The sequence below is a fragment of the Oryctolagus cuniculus genome, chromosome 1, assembly GCF_051225735.1.
Source record: "Oryctolagus cuniculus isolate XC-2025 breed Fujian yellow rabbit chromosome 1, ASM5122573v1, whole genome shotgun sequence".
NCBI classification, from domain to species: domain Eukaryota; kingdom Metazoa; phylum Chordata; class Mammalia; order Lagomorpha; family Leporidae; genus Oryctolagus; species Oryctolagus cuniculus.
In genome coordinates this window covers 75,312,610-75,336,721 of record NC_142867.1, presented here as the reverse complement: position 1 = coordinate 75,336,721, position 24,112 = coordinate 75,312,610, and the positions used below count along the sequence as shown (strand labels likewise).

The 24,112-nt window shown below is 37.8% G+C and overlaps 1 protein-coding gene and 1 pseudogene across 22 annotated transcripts in view; both read left to right on the top strand.

Annotated features, from left to right (window-relative positions):
- The window catches only part of DLG2 (discs large MAGUK scaffold protein 2), a 2,253,656-nt gene that overhangs the window by 1,435,092 nt on the left and 794,452 nt on the right, over nt 1-24,112 (top strand). The window lies entirely within an intron of this gene.
- On the top strand, nt 22,487-23,234 carry LOC100346252 (ras-related C3 botulinum toxin substrate 1 pseudogene; annotated as a pseudogene).

The window sequence follows — 24,112 nt, the reverse complement described above, 5'->3', positions numbered from 1 at the left end:
CAGAATAAGATATTACCAATGAAAATTTAGAGATTTTAACTAAATTCAGAAACTTACTGTCAACCAAAATATTGTACTAATTTTTTACTGATAGTATAATTTACATATTCTGTTGTTCCTCAAGTTTGGTTCTTAAAAATTTAGGAAATAGTCTACACAAAAGTTAAGGTAACATGGCCGGCACCACGGCTCACTTGGCTAATCCTCCACCTGCGGTGCTGGCACCCCAGGTTCTAGTCCCAGTTGGGGCGCCGGATTCTGGCCCGGTTGCTGCTTTTCCAGTCCAGCTCTCTGTTGTGACCAGGGAAAGCAGTGGAGGATGGCCCAAGTGCTTGGGCACTGCACCCGCATGAAAGACCAGGATAAGCACCTGACTCCTGGCTTTGGATCAGCACAGCATGCAGGCCATAGCAGCCATTTGTGGAGTGAAGCAACAGAAAAGAAAGACCTTTCTCTCTGTCTCTCTCTCTCACTGTCTAACTCTGCCTCTCAAAAAAAAAGAAGAAGTTAAGGTAACAGCTATAGTTGTTTGCTGTTTCTAACCCACAATTTGAGCACCTTCATACAATAGGAATGGGTTTTTTTCTCAGTCTGATGAAACCATGTCAACCTTGGCACTATTGACTCTTTGACCTGGAGAGTCCGGTGTTGTAGAGGGCTATTCTGTACATTTCAAAATGTTTGGCAACATCTGAGGTCTCTACTCCCTAAATGCCAGCACCTCTTCTTCCTCAGTTGTAATAACCAAAAATATTTCCATAAATTGCCAAATATCTCCTGGTGGACCAAATTGCCCAATTTGCAAATCAAATCACTAGTTTACTTTGTATATTCCTGGTCACGAGAGCTTTCTTCTGCCCAGTCACACAAAATATAGGCCACTTTCATACAAGGACCTGCCATTCCCCTTTCTGTCAGCTGAGGAAGAAGTATCAGATCTATGTCTTAAAGATCTCACTTCTAGAAATGACCCTTATGTTTTCTTCTCAAAGTACAGTGTCATGAACCTGTCACATGGCCATACATGGATGCAAAAGGAGCAGGAAAATGGCTACAAATGCAGGTTCTACTCATGGCTATGGGAAAGAGAACAAAAGCTTGGTTGGACAGCTAGCCATCTCTGCCATGGTCTAGTTAAGAAGGGAATTCTCTCAATACACAGTTATTCTTAAGTGTTGAAACTTAACTGAAAAGCAATCGCTGTTAAATATAAGAGCGGGAATAAGAGAGGGAAGAGATGTGCAATTCGGGACATGCTCAAGCTGACTTACCTCAAATGGTAGAGTTAGAAACATACCAGGAGATTCCAATTCAATCCCATCAAGGTGGCATGTACCAATGCCATCTCACTAGTCCCAGTGATCAATTTCTGTTCACAGTTGATCATAATGATAGGACTAAGAACCAAAGGGATCACATAGACAAGACTAGTGTCTGCAAATACTAGCTGATAGAATCAAAAAGGGAGAGAACGATCCAACATGGGAAGTGAGATACACAGCAGACCCATAGAATGGCAGATGTCTTAAATGGCACTCTGGCCTCAGAGTCAGCCCTTAAGGCATGTGGACCTGGCTGAAAAGCCCATGAGAGTATTTCAGGCATGGAAAGCCAAGACACTCTGGGGGAAAAAAAAAAGACCTAAATGAGAGATCTCTGCGGGTGAGATCCCAGTGGAAAGAACAGGTCATCAAGGAAGGAGGTACCTTTCTCTGAAGGGAGGAGAGAACTTCCACTTTGACTACGACCTTGTCTAAATATGATCAGAGTCAGTGAACTCAAAAGGCTTCCATAGCCTTGGCATGTCATGACTAGAGCCTAGGGTGATTGCTGATGCCATAAACAAGAGTGTCAATTTGTTAAGTCAACAACAGGAGTCACTGTGCACTTACTCCTCATGTAGGATCTCTGTCTTTAATGTGCTATATATTGTGATTTAATGCTATAACTAGTACTCAAACAGTATTTTTCACTTTGTGTTTCTATGTGGGTGCAAACTGTTGAAATCTTTACTTAATATATGCTAAACTGATCTTCTGTATATAAAGAGAATTGGAAATGAATCTTGATGTGAATGGAAGGGGAGAGGAAGCAGGAAAGGGGAGGGTTGCGGGTGGGAGGGAAGTTATGGGGGGAGGGAAGTCATTGTAATCCATAAGCTGTACTTTGGAAATTTATATTCATTAAAGTTAAAAAAAAAAGAAGGGATTTCACTAGTCAAATGTTTTTGGAAACTCTTGAGATTATATCCCTCTCTTAAAGGCTCACAACACTTTAAAATTTCTGAATAATCTGAGATAAAATTCATATGTTCAACTCCACATGCCTGAAACTTAACTAGCCATAGACCCTTTTATATCTTCTTTTTATTTCTTAAAATAGCATCAGTATTTTAATAATGACCATCACATTTCCTATTTTTCCTCTTTTATTCTATCTTTTTATTCTGGCTCATGTCAGAGATTATTAGAACCTTGACTAGAGTATGGGCAGGAACAAACTCATACTGTTGGAATGTATTCATCCATCAGTCACTTTTAGAAGACAGTGTCAGTCCGAGATATTGACTTGATATTAGCTAATAATCATTGAATTTTTAAATAAATTTATTTTTTCTACTATTAGCTCATGTTTAGGAGCTGAATATGAGCTAGGCACTAATATAAATACTGTGCCCTTCAATTGTTACTATACTTCTATGATTCCATCATATCAACTGTTGAATTCAGAAAAATAAAACAACTTTAGTTATTACAATTGATTTGTGTGGTAAAGAAATCATAAAGTTTTCACCATATTTCTCACTATTTAATGCCTGAATTACCATAAGCAATGCAGCATTTTCTTTGCTGCTAGCAATTTATATTACAGCTCACTATGAAATCTCTTCTCTGACTGCCAGTATCAAACTTGTCTCCTTCATGCTCTCAATTATACATTTTCTGCTTCTTTTTTCTCCTTAACTTAGCCCTATCTGCTACTTTTTCTTATTTTCTTTGATTGCTGAAGTAGACAAGCTTATTCCCAACCGACATCCAATGCAAGTATATGTCTGTTTTATAATACCATGTTAAACAAACAAAATCTTTACATATAAGGCAGAAATAATAGGGATATAGATTCCTTTTTAAAAGATGTATTTATTTATTTGAGAGTCAGAGGCAAAGAGAGAAGGAAAGGTCTTCCATCCGCTGGTTCCTTCCCAAATGGCCGCAAAGGCTAGAGCTGTGCCAATCCCAAGCCAGGAGCTTATTCTGGATCTCCCATGTGGGGGCAGGGGCCCAAAGACTAGAGCCATCTTCTACTGCTTTCCCAAGCCATAGCAGAGAGCTGGATTGGAAGTGGAGCAGCTGAGATTTGAACCAGTGCCCATATGGGATGCTGGCACTGCAGGCAGTGGTTTTACCCCTTACGCCACAGCTCTGGCCCCATGATAAAGGTTCTTACTACAGTGTGATAGGCAGAATTTTCGTCCCCTATGCTCTCTTCTCATTGGTGTTATTCCTATGATTATATTACATCACGTGGCATTTGGGACCTTGCATTATTGGTACCAGTTAACAGAACGATTCTGGATTTTCTGCATGGACCCAATATCATTATATGAGCCTTAAAATCAACAGAAAAAGAGATATTCAAAGCATGAGAAGAAAAGGCTTCTGGCTGCTGGCTTGAAAAGGAAGGGGGACCACATAGAAAGCATGAGAAGGAAATTAATTTAACCAGCAAGCCTGGACCCTGGGAGTCTCAAATTAAGACTGCGATCTTGGGTAGTATCGTTGTTTAACTCAATGAGGCCTTGAATAAAGAATCCAGTTATGCCATTCCAGACTTCTGACTTATAAATATTTGAGTTAATAAATGACTATTAATTTCAATTATTAATTGTGGACTTGGTACTAATCAATAAAAACTAAAATATTATAGAACAGATTGGTTCTTCCCTTCCCAAGACTGTTTTCCTGGAATTCTTTTAAGTAATGAGTAATCCCAGTGCATTTAAGCTAGAAACCGATTCAAAGGTATAGCTCAATCCATCATTTCGCTGGACTATTTCTATAATAGAAATGAAGTGATGCTGTTCATGACCAGTGACGTTATTTCTTCCTTTTTTATCCAGAAGTATGCCTCTCCTACTTCCTGTCCTCACAATTATTTCTTTCCACTGATGCTGGATTCTCATTTAGCCATTATACTGTATTTTTTCATTTAGCCAGTATGTTGTCAGTGTGCAATAGCTGTATCTTTTCTCTTTCACAAGCATACAGAAGATTGTATTTCCTAGCTTCTTTGAAGTGAGGCAGGGTCATTTCATTAGTTCTAGTCAATGGACTATGAAATGAAGCAGCAAAAAAGTTCCTTTTTGACGTCCAGGTCTTTGTATACAGCATGGAGAATTGCTCAACTTAGAGAAGATTTATGTAAGAAAAACCAAAGAAACATTTCTGGCATTAAGGCACTGGCATTAATGTGTTAATTTTGTTCAGCAGCATAACCTAGCCTTCATGACTAATCTAGGAATAAACAGGGACCAGATCTGTCCAGTGACAATATTTGACTAAGGTTTCTGGGTTATTCTTAAATATCTAGAAGTCAAACCAAGTTACAACGTCTCCAATAACCTGCAATTTTGTTTTTAATTCAGAATGTGTTTTATTTAAAAATCAGTGTATGATTTTGACATGCAAAAATAAGCTTTGATATGTTTTTACATGCACATCAACTAAAGCAAGCACATCCTTAATACCCCCAGCAACATCTCTACTGGGATTTATATTCTTTTTCTTCTAATTTTCTTTGAAGTAGCTTTATTCTTTTAAAGTTCACCTTGAGGAATTGAACAACTCTAAGACAGTCATTATTTCTTCAATATGACATGACTAATAGCTTCTGCCATAGGTGACAGTTCTTTGCAATCTTTAATTTCTCCTTCTATTCTTCTTTAAGACTTGCACTGAAATGTATCTTCTTCAAATGGATATGTTTATACCTACTCAGACTTAATCACATTCATAATATATGATCACTCTTTCAATAGATTACCTAAGTGACTGAAAAGATGGTTACTCTTTATATTGAGCCAAAAATGATCTTCTCTCCATTAACTGGAGAAAGTCCAGACCTTGTTAATCTGCTCAACAAGGGGGTGGAGAAGGAGGCAGTAAATTGAATGTACTAGTTATGGCTCTCTCATGAAATTAAAACTAGCTGAGTTTTAGTTTCCAATCTGAGATTCCATTGGCACATACTTTATAAAAGCTGATGCTGGGAGTGCAATCTGGCTAGACTTAATTTTATCTAATTTACCAAGATTACTTCTCCTTCTTAAGCTCTTGGAGCATAAAAACATTGGTTCACAGTCTCCAGTGAACTGAGGCTGAAACCTTGGAGGATTTGTTTGTAAAAACATACATGGAGGCCGGCGCCGTGGATCACTAGGCTAATCCTCCACCTTGCGGCGTCAGCACACCGGGTTCTAGTCCCGGTCGGGGCGCGGGATTCTGTCCCGGTTGCCCCTCTTCCAGGCCAGCTCTCTGCTGTGGCCAGGGAGTGCAGTGGAGGATGGTCCAAGTGCTTGGGCCCTGCACCCCATGGGAGACCAGGATAAGGACCTGACTCCTGTCATCGGATCAGCGCGGTGCGCTGGACTCAGTGCACCGGCCATGGCAGCCATTGGAGGGTGAACCAACGGCAAAGGAAGACCTTTCTCTCTGTCTCTCTCTCTCACTGTCCACTCTGCCTGTCAAAAAAAAAATACATGGGATCTTCAAAAAATTCATAGAAACTGTGTTATAGAAAACAAACTCTGAATGGATTTCAAATTTGATTTTTCTTCCAAAATAAGCTAATATTTTTAATTTCATTTTTCTGTGAACTTCTAAAGTATCCGTGTATATGTCCATGAGGGGACTTTAAAATGTTTGTGGAAAATGTACACTTTTTTTTTTTTATTTGACAGGTAGAGTTAGATAGTGAGAGAGAGAGACAGAGAGAAAGGTCTTCCCTCCTTTGGTTCACTCCCCAAATGGCCGCCACGGCCGGCGCTGCGCCGAACTGAGCCAGGAGCCAGGTGCTTCCTCCTGGTCTCCCATGGGGTGCAGGGCCCAAGTACCTGGGCCATCCTCCACTGCCCTCCTGGACCACAGCAGAGAGCTGGACTGGAAGAGGAGCAACTGGGACTAGAACCTTGCACCCTTATGGGGTGCCGGCGCTGCAGGCGGAGGATTAGCCAAGTGAGCCATGGCGCCGGCCCCTGGAAATGTACACTTTTAATGCCAATTTTAAATGAACATTTTAAAGTACCCTAATTATACTTCAAGAAATTCATGGAAAAACAGAGTTGAACTATTTCCATGAGTTTTTTTTTTTTTTTTTTTTTTTATTTTTTATTTTTTTGACAGGCAGAGTGGACAGTGAGAGAGAGAGACAGAGAGAAAGGTCTTCCTTTGCCGTTGGTTCACCCTCCAATGGCTGCTGCGGCCAGCGCGCTGCGACCGGCGCACCGCGCTGATCCGATGGCAGGAGCCAGGAGCCAAGTGCTTTTCCTGGTCTCCCATGGGGTGCAGGGCCCAAGCACCTGGGCCATCCTCCACTGCACTCCCTGGCCACAGCAGAGGGCTGGCCTGGAAGAGGGGCAACCGGGACAGAATCCGGCGCCCCGACCGGGACTAGAACCCGGTGTGCCGGCGCCGCTAGGCGGAGGATTAGCCTAGTGAGCCGCGGCGCCGGCCCTATTTCCATGAGTTTTTGAAGATCCCTTGTGTATATATAATGATACCCCTGTCTTAGAACTAAATTGATACCTCAATATTCATCATCACATTGTTTCTATCAGTTCTACTATGTCAATACTTTTAAATTGCTATTTTATTTTGAATGGATAAGAAAGAATAAGTGGCATATTAATCTATTGTATCATTGTACTTTGTGTATATAATCAATAGATCCAATCATATTAAGAACAAATGAATGAACAATTATTGTAAAATATAAAAAATCCACAACCCTGTATGATTCTTGGGATAGCCCTCTTTTAATGTTAATGGAATAAAAGCCATCAGTGTTTCTCAAATTTTAATTGTATTGGAATCACCTAAGATTCTTATGTACATTATGAGTCAGTAGGTCTGGCTATGTAGAAATTTTACATTTTTAATAAACTCAGGTAATACCAATGCTACAGACCATTATTTGGACTGTCCTTGAGTAGCTTATCTGTAAAGCATTATTTCATGTATTCATTTAGTGGATGTGTATTGAACCCCTGATAAGAATTAGGCCTTTTGAGTTCAAAGATAGGATATCTAATGCTGTTAAGGAATTCATAGTCTAATGAAGTCAGACTCATACAGATAACTAGTGAAAATGAGAAAAATTATGTATTGATATGACTACAAAAATCTACGGAAGCTCAAATAAGGGTAATTATTCATCTTTAGTGTGGCAAAGGGAAAAGGGTGCGAATAGAAGATTTCTGACCTAAGTCTTAGGGACTGGTTCTTTCCAATTAAAGGATTTACGTTTGCCGGAATAAGCTTAAGGAATCGGTAAACTGTGTATGTTTGCAGCTGCTTCTACAAGAAAAGTACAGTGTGACTCACAATAACACAGCATGGACTTTGAATGGAATCTGTATACCTACTCTCCTACAAAAACAGTGAAAGCAAGTTTAGTATGTGAATTAAGTCAAAAGATTCAGGTAGAAAACTCATCATTAACCACATATTTTTTTTGAGAGCCAGAGACTGAGAGAGAGAGAGTTCCTACGCATGGATTCATTCCCAAATGCCAACAAAGACAGGGACTAACCTGCAACTCCGTAAGTCTCCCACAAAGGTGACAGTACTGCATTTGAGCCACCACCATTGCCTCCTAGTGTCCACCTTTGGAAGTTGGAGTCAGGAGCTACAGCCAGATATCAAACCCAAGTACTCCAGTATGGAATGTGAGCTTCTCAACCAGTCTTTTCTGATAGCCAAATACTTGCTGCTCTGCTTGATAGTTTCTAAATAGTTTTTAGGTAGACAAATCATTTGATCTTTTGCCAAAACTTTCTAGAAAAAAAAACAGCTTAGAAAAGCAGCATAATTACCTTTAAGCTAATGAAGCTGTCAGGTCACTCATTTGCACAACTCTTACCAAATCCAAAACAGAGATCTTAGCAATTTTGTGTCATTTCTGTTTTAAAAAGAGTTACCAAAATTACATAAGATTCAGGCATTGCAAAGCCTATATCTACCCCAAAAGCATACCTTATATTATAAGAATTAGTATGCTTTTAGTGTTTGCTTGGAGGAATTCTCTCTGGTGTCACTATAATTGGTAAATGATATTTAATCAATTTTTATACAGTTGAGCTATGCAGGTAATAAACAACCCAAAGAAAGAAACTCTCTGGGGATGATAAAAATTATCTCTTAACTCATGAATATTCCATTTGCTCATTTTCTACAGATGGATGACTTCATTTCGCAGTAATAGAAAAACACAGAACAGCCTACAAACAGTGCTTAGTGTAGATATTTCATAATGAAACCAGCATCTTGGCATAACTGTTTATGTGCAAAGCACTGAGCCTTTCCAGCTTATACTTGTGGGAGGATTTATACACATGTATTTATTCCCTTATATCAGAATGGAAGAAATAGTGTATACTCTAAGTTTAGAAATGTTGGAGCCACCTACCCTGATTAATTTTGATAAGTATACCTTATGTCTACAGGAAATAAATGTCTGAATATAATTAACTTTTCCCTGTAACAAAAAATAATTTCTACTGAATTAAATCTAAGAGTTATAGCCTGAGTTTCTCAGAGATGACAAAACTGGATAAAGTCTTTTTAGACATTGTCATAATCTTAAGAAAGGTCTATTTTATCTTGGTTGAAAATTTCTTTTTTTTTTTTATTTGACAGGTAGAGTTATAGACTGTGAGAGAGACAGAGAGAAAGGTCTTCCCTCCTTTGGTTCACTCCCCAAATGGCCGCCACGGGCGGCACTGCGCCGAACTGAGCCAGGAGCCAGGTGCTTCCTCCTGGTCTCCCATGTGGGTGCAGGGGCCCAAGTACCTGGGCCATCCTCCACTGCCCTCCTGGGCCACAGCAGAGAGCTGGACTGGAAGAGGGGCAGCCAGGACTAGAACCCAGCACCCATATAGGATGCTGGCGCTGCAGGCGGAGGAATAACCAAATGAGCCACGGTGCCAGCTTGGTTGAAAATTTCGTCTTTTATTTTTTCAGTGTTATTTTTCCTGAAAGTGGTAGAAAAAGTTGGAAGTGGGCATGCTGTTATAGAGGTATAGACTTTCCTTTCTTTAATATCATAAAAACTAAAATATTCAAAATAATGTTTGAAAGCATATCTTGCACAAAATATGGCCCTTATGTCCCAGGCTGGGACAAAGAAAGAGTTTAATTATAAATACGATAACAATTATAGCTTGAAGTAGATTTTTGTTTGCATCCATGTCTATGCCATAATGGAAATGCCACAGGAAATAAAAACAAAATGTGCTTTAGTATCACCAATTTGAGCAGACTTAACTGCAAACAGAAGATTCTAAGATTACAGTCACTTTCTCAATTTATTCTCAAAGGAAGGTTAACAGCCATCATGCTATTCTGCTAGTTCTTTCTATAGTTGTTTTGTTTCTTTCTTTCCAATGGTGAACAGCCTGACTTAAGAGTAAAGTCAGAGCATTTCTTTTCCTACTTAAATATTTAATTGAGGTCTAATTATATTTTGTGGAATGCAAAATTTTTAACATGTATAGTTTGATGAGTTTTGACAAATGAACAGACTTGTGTCACAAACACCCCAAATTTAGAGTATTGCTATCGCCCTGGAAAATTCTTTTGTGTTCTTTTCAGTCTGTGCCCTCCCAGAAGCAAACAATACCCTGATTTCTTTCTCTATTAATTAGTTTTGCCTTTCCTTAAACTCACATAAATAGAATTATACAGTATTTATTTGTTGTGTCTGGTTTCTTTCACTCAACATAATGTTTTTATGATTCACCCATGTTGCTGAGTATACAAGGTACTTGTTCCTTTTATTTCTAAATAGCATTCTGTTGTGTGAGCATGTCACAATTTATTTATTCATTTTCTTGATAATACATATTTTGGTTGTTTTTAGTTTTTTGTTATTGTGAATAAAACTACCATGAAGATTCTTGTATGAAATTTTTTGTGAACATATATTTTAATTAATTAAGTTATTTATTTATTAGAGGGGGAGAGGGAGAGAGCTCCCATCTGTTGATTCATTCCCCAGTACTGGCAGTCTTAGTGGCTGTGCCAAGGCCAATACTGGGAGCCAGGAGTGCTATCTGCATCTCCCACATGGGTAACAGAACCGAACTACTTGAGCCATCACTGCTTCTCCCAGATTCTGCACTTGCAGGAATATGGAATCAGGAACCGGAGCTGGGAATCAAACCCAGGTACACTGATGTGGGGTGCAAGCATTGTAACCCCATTGATAATATGCTTTAACTTCTTTTGAGAAAATACTTAGAAGTAGAGTTTCCTGATTATGTATGTATATGTTTAATTATTATAATACCAGTACTTAAATGTAAGGTGCTTATGCAACATTTTTCTATAGTAGTTATTCCATTTTACATTTATACCCTCATTGTACTCATATGAGAGAGCCAATTGCTTTGTGCCCACTCAAATATTTGATATTGTTGATCTTTTTAATATTTTAAGATTTATTTTTATTTGAACATCAAAGTAACAGAGAGAGGAGAGAGAAATGGAGAAAAGGAGAGGTCTTTCATTTGTGGGTTACTCCTCAAATGCTCACAACAGCTGGGACTGGGCCAGTCCAAATACCGGACCTTAGAATTCTGTCCAGGTCTTCTATACAGGTTGCAGGGACCCAAGTACTTGAACATGATTCACTGCCTTCCTACACACCTTGGCAGGAAGCTGGATTGGAAATGGAGAAGCCAATACAGTATGCACTTGTCCTAAGCAGCTGCCTAACCCATCACACCACCACATTCTAATGAATGACGTCTTATTGTGGTTTTGACTTGAATTTCCAGTAAAACATGATTCTGGGCCTATTTTCATGTGCTTATTGCTCATTCATATATTCTGTCTTGCCAAGCATTTGTTTAAAAAATTAAAAATTTTACATTTACAGAAATATTACATAAAATGTTACAGAATTTATACATACCTTTTATCTAGTTTTTTCCAATGACAGCATATTACCATGGTACATTTGTCAACATTAGGAAACCAGTATTAACACATTGTTATTAGTTAAAGTCTCTACTTCATTTGGACTTCACCAAGTGTTTCCATGAATGTAAACTTTCTTTTCCAGTATTCAGTCCAGGGTTCTACATTGCATTTATCTGTCATGTGGGGCCAGAGTCTCTAGTATGTTACAATTTTCAGTCTTTCCTTATTTTTGTGACCTTGCTGATGTTGAGAGTAACTGTCTAGTTATCCTATTAAATATCCATAAAGTGGATTTATCTGATGTTTTCTGTTTTATGATTAGACTAGGTCTATGGCTTTTTGCTCTTTATCAAAAATGTTTTTAACAGACATATAAAATAATCCCACTACTGGGGATAAGTCTAAGGCAAATGGAATCAGTCTGTCTTTGGAGACCTCTGCACTCCCACGTTTGTTGAAGCACTATTCACAAAAGCTAAGAAATGGAAACAGCCCAAGTTTCCATCTACAGATGAATGGAGAAAGAAAATGTGGTACACATGCACAACAGAATATTACTCAGCCATGAAAACAATGAAATCATGTCATTTGCAGCAACACAGATAAAACTAAAATTCCTTATGTTAAGTGAAATAAGCCAAGCACAGAAAGGGAAGTACCACATTACCTCATGCATATATATGTTAAGGCTTTTGAAAAAAGGACATCACAGAGGTCAAATATACTTCTCATCTAATCATATGAGTTGGTATGTCATGTGTACATGAAATTTCTGGTGAGACTTTTATCATTTTGTAAAACTAATATTGCTTGTTTCAACCAAGGGTCAGAACCAGATACAACATATATTACTCCATGTATATACTCATATCCTATGTATATACTCATAATTTTATCATTTTATATGTGCACATGTGTCTTTATATAAACATGAGTTCATATCAATAGCTGTTTCTCCAATTCAGATCTATATAGTTCCTTCTAGCCTTCCTTTCTTCCTGTCAATAACTGCTCTTTCTAATATTAAGAAGCTGGACTTCCACTTTCTTTTTTTTTATGGAATATGATTTAATTTCTTTTCTGAATGCAGTATTACATTGATGCCACAGTCAGATCAAGACATGAACTAAAAAGGAACTTGACTTCCACTTTCTATAATGCATTGCTTACTTAACACTGACATATATGTAAAGTGGTTTCAAAAATTTTCATCAGAATCTCTATGAGAATTGTGAATTTGAGTAATTTGAAATGAACAACATACAGTCTTTTTATTTTAACCATGTATTTTCCATTCAAAACACCATTTTCCAAAGTGACTTACATTAGCTCCTTTTTTTCATTTAAAAAAATGAACAATTTATAGTTTATTATTTGCTCACAAGGATTTTTAAAAATCTACTCAAGATAAAAATATTTTCTCAGAATATATTTTACCATTCTCAGACTGTAATTTACATTTTGTTTATTTAATGCTGAGTTTAGTAAGAAGTTTAGTTTCTTGATACTGAATAAATATCTATTTTCTCTGTCCATACAGGCATTTAAAAGATATCCTTGACACTCTAAGAACAAGAAATATAACATATACACTACATGCAAATTCACCCAATGAAAGTGATTTTCCTCACTATTTTGTTTATATTTATTATTTAAAGTATCTATCTTTATATATAAACTTCTACATATGAGAGAAAACATATGTTATTGGTCTTTATATGTCTGGCCTATTCCTCTTAGCAGAATTTCCAGTTCCACCCATTTTACTGCAAATGTCAGAAGTTTAAGGTTTTATGATGTCTACCTTACCTAATTTTCTTCCGTAGTTGGTACTTTTTGTGTTCTGTCTAAAATGCTTTTCATTTTCCCACTGAAAGGCATTGGAGCCTTAGTCAAAACTCATTTTGTTATATATTTGTGATACTATATTTGGATTCACTATTCTGTTCCATGAATCTATGTATCTATAATTATGCCAACCCCATACATGTAACTGCAAAAGTGTAGCTTTAGAGTAATATTGAAGTTAAGTAGTCCAGATACTCTGAAGGTTATGCTCTACATTTGTAGACTAAAGTGAAATGTAATAATAATTGAGAAATTACTACTGTTCAGATAATCTGTGACTGAGTCTCAAATTCAAAATTGAGCTGCCTATGGAAATTTTCTTTTTGACAAGTTTTTAAGCGTTGATTCAAAGCTTACTAGTGCTAAGAGAATGCATAAGTTTTGTGTTGCTATTTAGACTGATCTTCCTTTCCTTCCCTAAGAAAACTTGGAAGAGAATGTGGTGGGCGAGGGTTTTTGTGGTGAGTGGCTCATAATTGCCTGTAGGAATCTTCCAAACTGAAATCTTTCATGCCTGATCCCACAGTCATTCATGCTTCTGTTGACTTCTTTTCAATAAGGTAAATTTTCTCAGTTAATGGCAGACCTCCTTTTTGTTGCCTGTACCTAGAGGTGCCATTTACCCATGAAAGCTGCTCAATTTTATTGCTTCCCACAAAGAGCTTCTCTTCTCTGAAAATCAGTTTATCAAGACTTTTAAGCTCTTCAATAATCCCATAGCATGTTTGATTTTTAATACAGGATGGTATTTTTATTCTGTGGTGGTGCTGGTATGGGCACAGGGTCAAATGTCTATGTCTTTTCACATCCTAAATCACATACTAAATTTTCATACTTCACTTTCCTCTCCTCTTTTTGTAGAAATCCCATTTTCCCTAATAATGAGAAAGTGATGGCATTCCATTTTATAATTTTTATTTTATCACTAATCCAATATACCATTTATTTGACTATTTGTAGATAATTGTCTATTTATGTCTTTCTTTAAAGAATATGTGGAATGTAATTACTAATTCCATTCAAATTTTGTTCTGGTATTTTGATGTCATATTACCTGAGAAATACACCGTAGTAACACAATTCATTTCCTTGTATTCTCCCACAGCTGAAAGAAATTATCACGTGCAAGCTATTCATTATGATTCAGTTTCTTTAAAACAAAGTCAAGAATAAAAAATCTGTTTTCCTTTTATCAAATATATTTTCCCTGAAGCTTTTGCGTTTGAGAATTACCAGCAGACATAAAATTCCAGCAACTGCAGGCCCTAACTTTGTTACTTCATACATTTTGCAATGAAAGCATTATGGCATTGTTGAAAAAGCATCAAAGGCTTTGGTTTCTGAAAAACAGGAGTTATTATACACTCCCTATAGTAGCTATGTGACCTTGGACTGGTTATGTCCTATCTATAAAGTGAAGGTAGTAGTATCTACTTCATAATGTGGTTTGGATATACAAAAGTAGTTCAAGGAGGTACTTAAACTGAAAGGAAAGCATAGCTGACTTTCCTAGATCATTGTGTACAGTATTAAAGGAAAATCCATTAGTATTATATATATATTAATATATATTACTAATGAATCCATTAGTAATATATATATATATATAATTGTTAAAGATAAAATATGACCAACTGTGAACTGAAACTGATCACCTGCAACAGTGAGATGGCATTGGTACATGCCACCTCGATGGGATTGAATTGGAATCCCCTGGTATGCTTCCAACTCCACCACTTGGGGCAAGTCAGCCTGAGCATGTCCCAAATTATACATCTCTTCCCTCTCCCATTCCCACTCCCATGTTCAACAGGGATCACATTTCAGTTAATTTTCAACACTTAAGAATAACTGTGCATCAATTACAGATCTAAACCAGTCATATTAAGTAGAACAGATAAAAAAACTACTAAGAGGGATAATGTATTTAGTTGTTCATTAACAGTCAGGGCTATGTTGGTCATGGTGAAGGGACTGGGAGTCAAAGGGAGCACATAGACAAGTCTAGTACCTGCTAACGCTAACCGATGGAGTAAATAAAGGGGAGAGTGATCCAACATGGGAAGTGAGATACTCAGCAGACTCATAGAATGGCAGATGTCCTAAATAGCACTCTGGCCTCAGAATCAGCCCTAAAGGCATTCGGAGCTGGCTGAAAAGCCCATGAGAGTATTTCAGGCATGGAAAGCCAAGACACTCTGGCAAAAGATCTCTGCGAGTGAGATCCCAGTGGAAAGAACAGGTCATCAAAGAAGGAGGTACCTTTCTCTGAAGGGAGGAGAGAACCTCCACTTTGACTATGACCTTGTCTAAACAAGATAAGAGTCGGAGAACTCAGAGGGCTTCCATAGCCTTGGAAACTCTTGACTGGAGCATAGGGAGATTACTGATGCCATAGACAGGAGTGTCAATTGGTAAAGTCAACAACAGGAGTCACTGTGCACTTACTCCTCATGTAGGATCTCTATCCTTAATGTGCTGTGCATTGAGATTTAATGCTATAACGAGTACTCAAACAATATATTTCACTTTGTGTTTCTATGGGGGTGCAAACTGTTGAAATCCTTACTTAATGCATACTAAACTGATCCTCTGTAAAAAAAAAAAAAAAAAGAAATTATCAATTCCCAACTTGACTCTCACTGGGATTAAACATGACAATAGGTCTGCTCTGATTTCATCATCATTTAAAAAAATCATCTATTATTTTTCACTTTATGTTTCTGTGTGGGAGCAAACTGTTGAAATCCATACTTAATATATACTAAGCTGATCTTCTGTATATTAAGATAATCGAAAATGAATCTTGATGTGAATGGAAGGGGAGAGGGAGTGGGAAAGGGGAGGGTTGTGGGTGGGAGGGACGGTATGGGGGGGAAGTCATTGTAATCCATAAGTCGTACTTTGGAAATTTATATGCATTAAATAAAAGTTTAAAAAAAATAAATAAATAAAAAAAAGATAAAATATGAAATGCTAACTTTTGAGTGGGGGCTGGGAAAGCCATATAGATTGTACTTCCAATTGTATATTCCAAATTTAATTATTCTGTAACCATTGAAGAGTAGTTTAGTGATAATATTTGGAAACTCTTATGATAACACATGAAAAGTACCAGAATTACTTGGTACACAGGATGTGCTAAGACAGGCTGTTATTCTAGTTATTTAATTGAGTAACTAGAATCTGGAACTTAATTTAGCTCTAGAAACTTTTTAGCCAGTGATATGCCACATTTTACATATTTTTATTTTAATTAATTTTTAACAGATTCAATGTGATTTGTAAATATAAGTGTAAGAAAATAATAGTATTCCCTGCCTCCCTCCCTTTTTTACCTGTGATTCAAGAAATTTTATTAAGTGTCCTAGCAGTTAGGACATTCTGTGATGCTGCATCCTTTATTGGAGTGCATGATTTTTAGTCCCAGCTATGCTTCTGATTCTGGCTTCTTCCTAATATATACTCTGGGAGGTCACAGGTTGTGACTAAAGAAGTTGAGAGATCTAGGTTAAGTTTCCAGCTTTGACCCTGGCTGCTGAGGGCATTTGAAGAGTGAACCAATGGATGGGAGTTCCTTCTCTTTCTCATCCTCTCCTCCTTTCAAATATATAAAATAATAAATAATTATATTAAATTGCTTTATTAAAAAGAAATGTTATAGTTCAGTAGTAATGAAATACACTCTGCTTGGTTTAAAAATGTAATTGTTTCTTGACTCCTTGGAAGCATTTTAGGAATTTATATTTGATTCTTCTTCCTGGTTAACTTGGAAATCATGTCATTTTTTCCATTGTCCTGATCCTGGATTGAATAATAGATGATCCTTAAATTCTCATGGAGAACAAATAAATATGTCAATATAAGTTCACTGTTTTAATTATGTTCCCATAATTTTATGCATGGGAGCTCTCTATTTTATTATATTTTATTATAGAGAGAGATCACCTCACACATCCTGGATCCTTCCTTTTGAAAAATGACATAAGTCATTAGGGACCCATTCAAAGGGAAATGAATGTATAAGACATGTGGTCCTAGAGATAATTTAGAAATCAACCTTCATTTCTCCTGTATATTTAATAAACCTTAGGTCATAGCTTAGTATAAAATTTCATAACATATGGTTCAAAACCATCTATTTTAAAAAAGACATTGAATTGATCAATGTTTTTAATTTCTAATAATGGTTTCCTTGGGAAGTTCTCTATAAAAAGAAATAAATTTAAATGAAAACTACTCCCCTTTAATTTATGATAAATAATACTTGCAAGTATACTGAAAGTCAATCTTTCTAAAGCATAGATTAATCAAATTATTTAAAATTCTTCAATGATTTTCTGTTAACCTGAGGAGAAAATTCTATCAATCCAGACTTGAAAGTCGTACTTTCCAGCTTGGACTTTCTTGTATGTTATTCTTCTTCAATAGAATCTTTCTTTTTGCCCTCAGAATTGATCTCATAACTGTTCTTCATATTCTTTAAAAACTGTTGCAGCATCACAATACTTTCTCATACACTTCTTGCCTAGAAGTTCCTATTCTCTTCCCTCTTACAGCCGCAACATTTGCCACTTACTTCCTGCTGTTCTGGCTCTGAGTTGCTCTGGTAGCCAGTGTGCACATTTTCTTGTCTCTTTAGAGCAAAGGGGATCACATATTATGATTCTCATATATTTTGGATAGAATATAAGTATAATTCAAATATTTATTTAATTTAAGCTAAAAAGATAAAAGCACTCAAAATGAGAATTTTCTTCAAATTGTGATTGATGTTTTAAAATTTTTTTGCTGGGAATAAGAATTAGATATTTTTCATAAGCTTTTCTCTGATTTTGCCAATTCAACAATAACATATTATATATAAGTAATTTTTTCTGATGTTGCACTGGTGTGAAGTACTTGTTTTCTTTATCCCCTTACCTAGTAAGCACTTACTGTTTGTATGTGTCAGGAATATATGCTGGAATTATAAATGTAAATATAACAGGTATGATCCCTGCATTTAAGGATCTTTCAATCTAATGAAAGAGACAGATATTATATAGATAGGCACATATAATTCATTATAATTTTGATAAAAGATATAAGGAAAATCAGAGGAACCTCAAGAAAAATTTCCTGAAGTGACACATATGTAAGTGAACACCTATTTATCAACAGCTGTCATAATTACTCTTCAAAGTATTGATTTTTATCCTCTTTTATAGTGCAGAAACTCATCATGTTTTATATTTGAGAAACTCATCTCAATATGTGACAAGGTTAAGATTTAAGACCAGAACAGTGACACTAAAGTCCTCTTTTCACACAGCAACTGCCATTTCAGGAAGATACCTAACTCCAGGAAAAAAAAATACTGAGTAGGTAGAGGATAGAGGAAAGGACATAGAAAATGAAAGATAGGAGCCAGTGCTGTGGTGCAGCAGATTAAATGGCAGCCTGTAGTGCTGGCATCCCATATGGATGCTGGTTCAAATTCCAGGTGCTCCACTTCCTAACCAGCTCCCTGCTAATATACCTGGGAAAGCAAGTGGGAGATGGCCCCATTCCCTGGGCCCCTGCACCCACATGGGAGACCCAGATGAAGATCCATGCTCACGGCTTAGGCCTGGCCCAAACCCAGTCGTTGCAGCCATTTGGGGAATAAATCAGAAGATGGAAGGCACCTCTCTCTCTCTTTCACTGTCTCTCCTTCTATCTTTGTAATTCTGACTTCCAAACAAATAAATCTTAAAAAGGGGGGGGAGGGGAGTAAAGGAAAAAGAACGAGTAGATTGTAGGAGGAAGGAAGTATTATTCTAATTTTGAGCATCAAAAGGTTGATTCCCTAATCCTGATTAAGTCAGACTCAACCTTATGTAAGCTATTTATTTCATTGCATGTGCTGTAGGGTGCAGAATTATGTATTCCCTCTCATTCTTCTGACTCTGAGTCTGTAGTTCTTTGGCCATTAAACCATTCAACAAATATTTACTGAGCATGTTCTGTGTAGCAGTACTCCTTTGTGTGTTGCTGTATTATGAATAAGGTAAGATTCTTAACTTGAAGAGGTTGACAAATGACACCACCTTCCCAGAGGTTTAGTAATTGTGTCAGGGCTATCATAGAAAAGGGAAAAGTTGTACAGGACCCAGTGAGGGCACAGTGGGACAAAGGATAATGTTTCTTATTAAATGTCTACATTATGTTATTCTGACCATAATTTCAACTAAATTGGGCAGAATGGCTTACTTTGACCCATGGAGGACTATTGGCAATTCCTTGCAGAGTGTGAGATCTGCAACAAACTTATTTTACCCCCCTGGTAAAATATAGCAAAAAAAAATGTGAGTTTAATCCAAAAAGGGAAAGTTGCAAAATATTATATAGAGGATCATTTTTTGCTGTTTTTTTTAGCTCTAAAGGCAAATAGTTCAATATATAATATTAATGAACATTTATTTGTAATTTACTATATCCCAGCCATGCATCTAAGCTCTGTTTTCACATACTGACTCATTTTACCTTCACTGTCTTATTTCAAAGTCCCTATTTTAATCAGCACCATAAGCATTCTACCCAGCATCTTCTCTCTGGGCTGCTGCTCATGTTAGGTTTTTTCTTAAAAGATTGATTGATTGATTGATTTAAAAGTTTGAGTTACACACAGAGAGAAGGAGAGGCAGACAGAGAGAGAGAGAGTAGGAGTAAGAGAGAGAAAGAGAGTAAAAGAGAGAGAAGAGAGAGAAGAGGGAGAGAGAGAGAAGAGAGAGAGAGAGAAGAGAGAGAGAGAGAGAAGAGAGAGAGAGAGAGAAGAGAGAGAGAGAGAGAAGACAGAGAAGAGGGAGAGAGAGAGGAGAGGGAGAGAGAGAGGTCTTCCATGCACTGGCTCACTCCCCAGTTGGCCACAATGGCCAGAGCTATGCCGATCCAAAGCCAGGAGCCAGGAACTTCTTCTGGGTCTCCCATGTGGGTGCAGGGGCCCAAGGACTTGGACCATCTTCTACTGCTTTCCCAGGCCATAGCAGAGAGCTGGATTGGAAGTGGAGCAGCCGGGACTTGAATTGGTGGCCATATGGGATGCCAGCATTGCAGGCCACGGCCCCACTCGCTACGCCGAAGCACCTGCCCCATCACATGTTAGTTTAATGTCCTTGAACCTCAGCTCCAATCTAATGCCAGATGACAGAACTGAGATTTTTCCTCCTAAATTGGTTTCTCTAAATATGTAGATTCCTGATGACAGTGAGTGCTCCCCTTCATAAGCTCTTGCAAAAGTTTGGGGCCAGATATAATGTTGTAATTATTATTCTCCACAGATGACTGTTTGTCTAGGATTCCATTAACTATCGTGTCATATCACTATCCCACTACTGTTGTCCCACACTTTAGGTGTTTAATAAATTCTTATTAATTAACTAACCAGTTAACTAACAGAAGCAGATATGAAGGTTGCTCTTCAGCGAACTACAATTTCACTGCTTTTTAAAAAAAATTTAAAGCAAATACTTCAGTGAAGTAATTTGTAGCACACACTCAGTTCTAATTTAATATGGGGATGTTTACTTCTTTCTCTAATCGTATTCTGAAGTGTAGACAGGACCTGAATAGCAATATATTTTGGATTTATCATGATTAAGAGTGTTTACGGGGCCAGCGTTGTGGCATAGTGAGTTAAGCTGCCTGCAACACTGACATCCCAATCTCATATGGGTGCCAGTTCGAGTTCTGGCTGCTTCACTTCTGATCCAGCTCCCTGCTGATGTTGCTTGGGAAAGCAGCAGTAGATGACCCAAGTGCTTGGGGTCCTGGACCCACATGGGAGACTTAGATGAAGCTCCTGGCTCCTGGTTTTGGCCTGGCCCAGCCACAGTTGTTGCAACCATCTGGGGAGTGAACCAGAAGATGGAGGATTTCACTCTCTCTCTCTTTCTCTCTCTCTCTCTGTCTGTCTCTCCCCCCCTCTCTCTTTCAGATTAATAAATAAATCTTTTTAAAAAGCATTTGTACTTTAGGCCTCTAGCCTAAAGTCAATATAGCTTCATTCACAAAGAAATTTGGTTAAAATTATCTTTCATTTCCAGTTTCTTCTGATCAGAAGAGAATCTCTTTATTGAGAAGGTCCACGTGTTCTTTATGTGTTCTTTTCTAAAGGGATAGGTATTATGTGTTGTTAACTTTATCAGAAAGTCTTTTAGATGTTGCTATTGCTCAGCATGCGTCTAAACTATCTTAACATTATGTAGAGGCCAGATTTCAAAAATTACCTGAAATTACAATGTCATATTTATAATAAACACTCTTGCTAACTTAAAATATTTCCTCCTTATAGTATACCTCCCTTTTACACGATAAGTGTAGGAAATACATGCCCTTCTTCCCTATCCTCTCAATCATATTGGTTTCTCTGCTTGTCTCATGTGTGGCAGTAGTATCTTTAAATCATTTTTTAAACTGATTTGGTGAAAAGGGAGAGACACACACACAGAGAAGGAGACAGAGATAAAGAACTCCCATCACCTGGTCCGGTCCACAAAGGCCTACAATTGCCATAGTGGGGCCACAGCTGGGCCAAATCAAAGCCAGGAGCCAGGAATATAATGTAGGACTCCAACATGAGAGGCAGGAACCCAATCACTTGAGCCATCACCACTACTTCTCACCGTGTACATTAGCAGGAAGCTGGAGTCAAGAGCCAGAGCCAGAGCCAGGAATTGAACCCAAGTACTCTGACATGATATGGGAAGTGATTGATTGATAGGTAAAATATCTGCTCCAAATAGGTTTTTTTTTTTTAGGATTTATTTATTTGTTTGAAATTCAGAGTTACACAGAGAGATGAAAGTGCAAGGTGCCCCTCAGTACCCAATTTTTATGCTAAACATTCACTGGCAGACTTTACAGTTTTTAGGCACACATTGTAGTTTGCTCTTGAGTTGGCTGCCAAAATATTAAGCTCAATTAATGTACACAGTTCTCCTCCCCCACCCTTGCCTCCCTCCATCCCTCCACTTTGTAGATTTAAGTAATAGACTGTATTCCGTTGTCATCAGTGATTGATTATTAACTGCTCATAGCCATGTGTTCCAGGATCCTAGAAACAATTTAGTGTAAGCTGTTTCTTCCATCTAATGATTCTTCTCAAAGAAAGTTCTATGAATGATGCAAAGTTTTTCAGATAGTTCTAACTTTGCATATTATTATTTTTAAAGATTTATTTTATTTACTTCAAAGAGTTACATAGAGAAGGAGAGGCAGAGAGAGAGAGGGAGAGGGGAGAGGAAGGGGGAGAGGGGGAGAGGGGGAGAGAGAGATCTTCCATCTGTTGGTTCACTCCCCAACAGTCCACGGAGGGTGAGGCAGCGTGGACAGTGGCTCCGGCCCTGTTGCCACGTGCTCCTCCGCCCGCTGCGCCCCGAGCCGAGCCCGCCGCTTCTCACCTCATCGTGGGCCCAGTGAGCGGCCCAGATGCAGGCTACCAAGTGTGTGGTGGTGGGAGACGGAGCTGTGGGTAAGACTTGCCTGCTGATCAGCTACACCACCAATGCGTTCCCTGGAGAGTACATCCCCACTGTCTTTGACAACTATTCTGCCAATGTTATGGTAGATGGAAAACCAGTGAATCTGGGCTTATGGGATACAGCCGGACAAGAAGATGATGACAGGTTATGGCCCCTGTCCTACCCACAGACAGACGTCTTCTTAATTCGCTTTTCCCTTGTGAGTCCTGCATCGTTTGAAAGTGTCCGTGCAAAGTGGTACCCTGAAGTGCGACACCATTGCCCCAACACACCCATCATCCTCGTGGGAACGAAACTGAAGGAGCAGAATCTGACACCCATCACCAGGTGTCAGGTGGCCAGGGCTTAGCCATGGCCAAGGAGATCAGTGCTGTGAAATACCTGGAGTGCTCGGCCCTCACGCAGCAAGGCCTCAAGACAGTGTTGGACAAAGCGATGATCGGAGCGGTCCTCTGCCCGCCTGCTGCTGTGAACGCAGTGCCCCTCCCGGCCCTGGCCCTTGGAACCTTTGTATGCTTTGCTCAGAAACGGTGGAGCCTTTGCGCTCAATGCCAAGTTTTTGTTACAGATTAATTTTTCCATAAAACCGTTTTGAACCAATCAGTAATTTTAAGGTCTTTGTTTTAAATGTTAAGAGTTCAGACTCACCTTCTATTAAAATTTAGCCCTAAAATGAAAAAAATTTTTTTATAGTTTTAGGCTTTTATAGTTCCCATTTACATGTCCCTTTAAATTTGAGTAAATTTAGATAGAGTTTGCTAAAGGAATGGGGTATAAGTTATGCTTCAGCTTCTAGTCTAATTTTTGAAATAATACAAATAACTCGTCCTGTCCAAAAGTCTGGTAGTCTTTCCTTTTATGAGGCAACTACATATAGATTAGTTTTCTCTCTTGTTTGCCAGCTAAAATTAGATATAGAAGAACCATTTGAATAATTTTGTGTAGGGTCCTATCTTGGAAGAATCACATGAACAAAATTTTTTCTTTAGTTTTAAAATAAAGGTTCTTGATATTCATGAATTTTTGTAGCTAAATAAATAGTGTAGAGCTCATAAACCATGTACCTGATATTATAGATTTGGAAACTGAGATCCAAATAGAAAACATGATTTTCTCCACATTGCCAATATGGTTGACAATAGAATCAGGAAGATGATCCAGGTCCTCTCATTCCTAGATCACAGATCACAGTATAATTTAAATAAATTAACTAAATGTTTACCCTCCTCCCCTTTCCTTTGATCTGATGCTATTTGACCTTCTCTTAAAATTTTAACCAAGATTGCTTATATTTAATGAAAATTTCATATTTTAATATATGAGATACTAGTTGACCAATCTTTATTTTTTATTGCTCTATCAATAAATTGATATGTCCAATTATTTTATGTACAATGGTTAGCTCTAGATTGTCTGAAATACTAAGAGAATTTAGGAATTGACAAAGTACTAAAAGAATAGAAAGGAATTAGTTTTGAGTGGGAAGACATAATGGTCTGAAGACTACCTCAGAATCCTTTCCTTTTATCTCTGAAGTGTTGCAATTCAGCCTGCATCTCC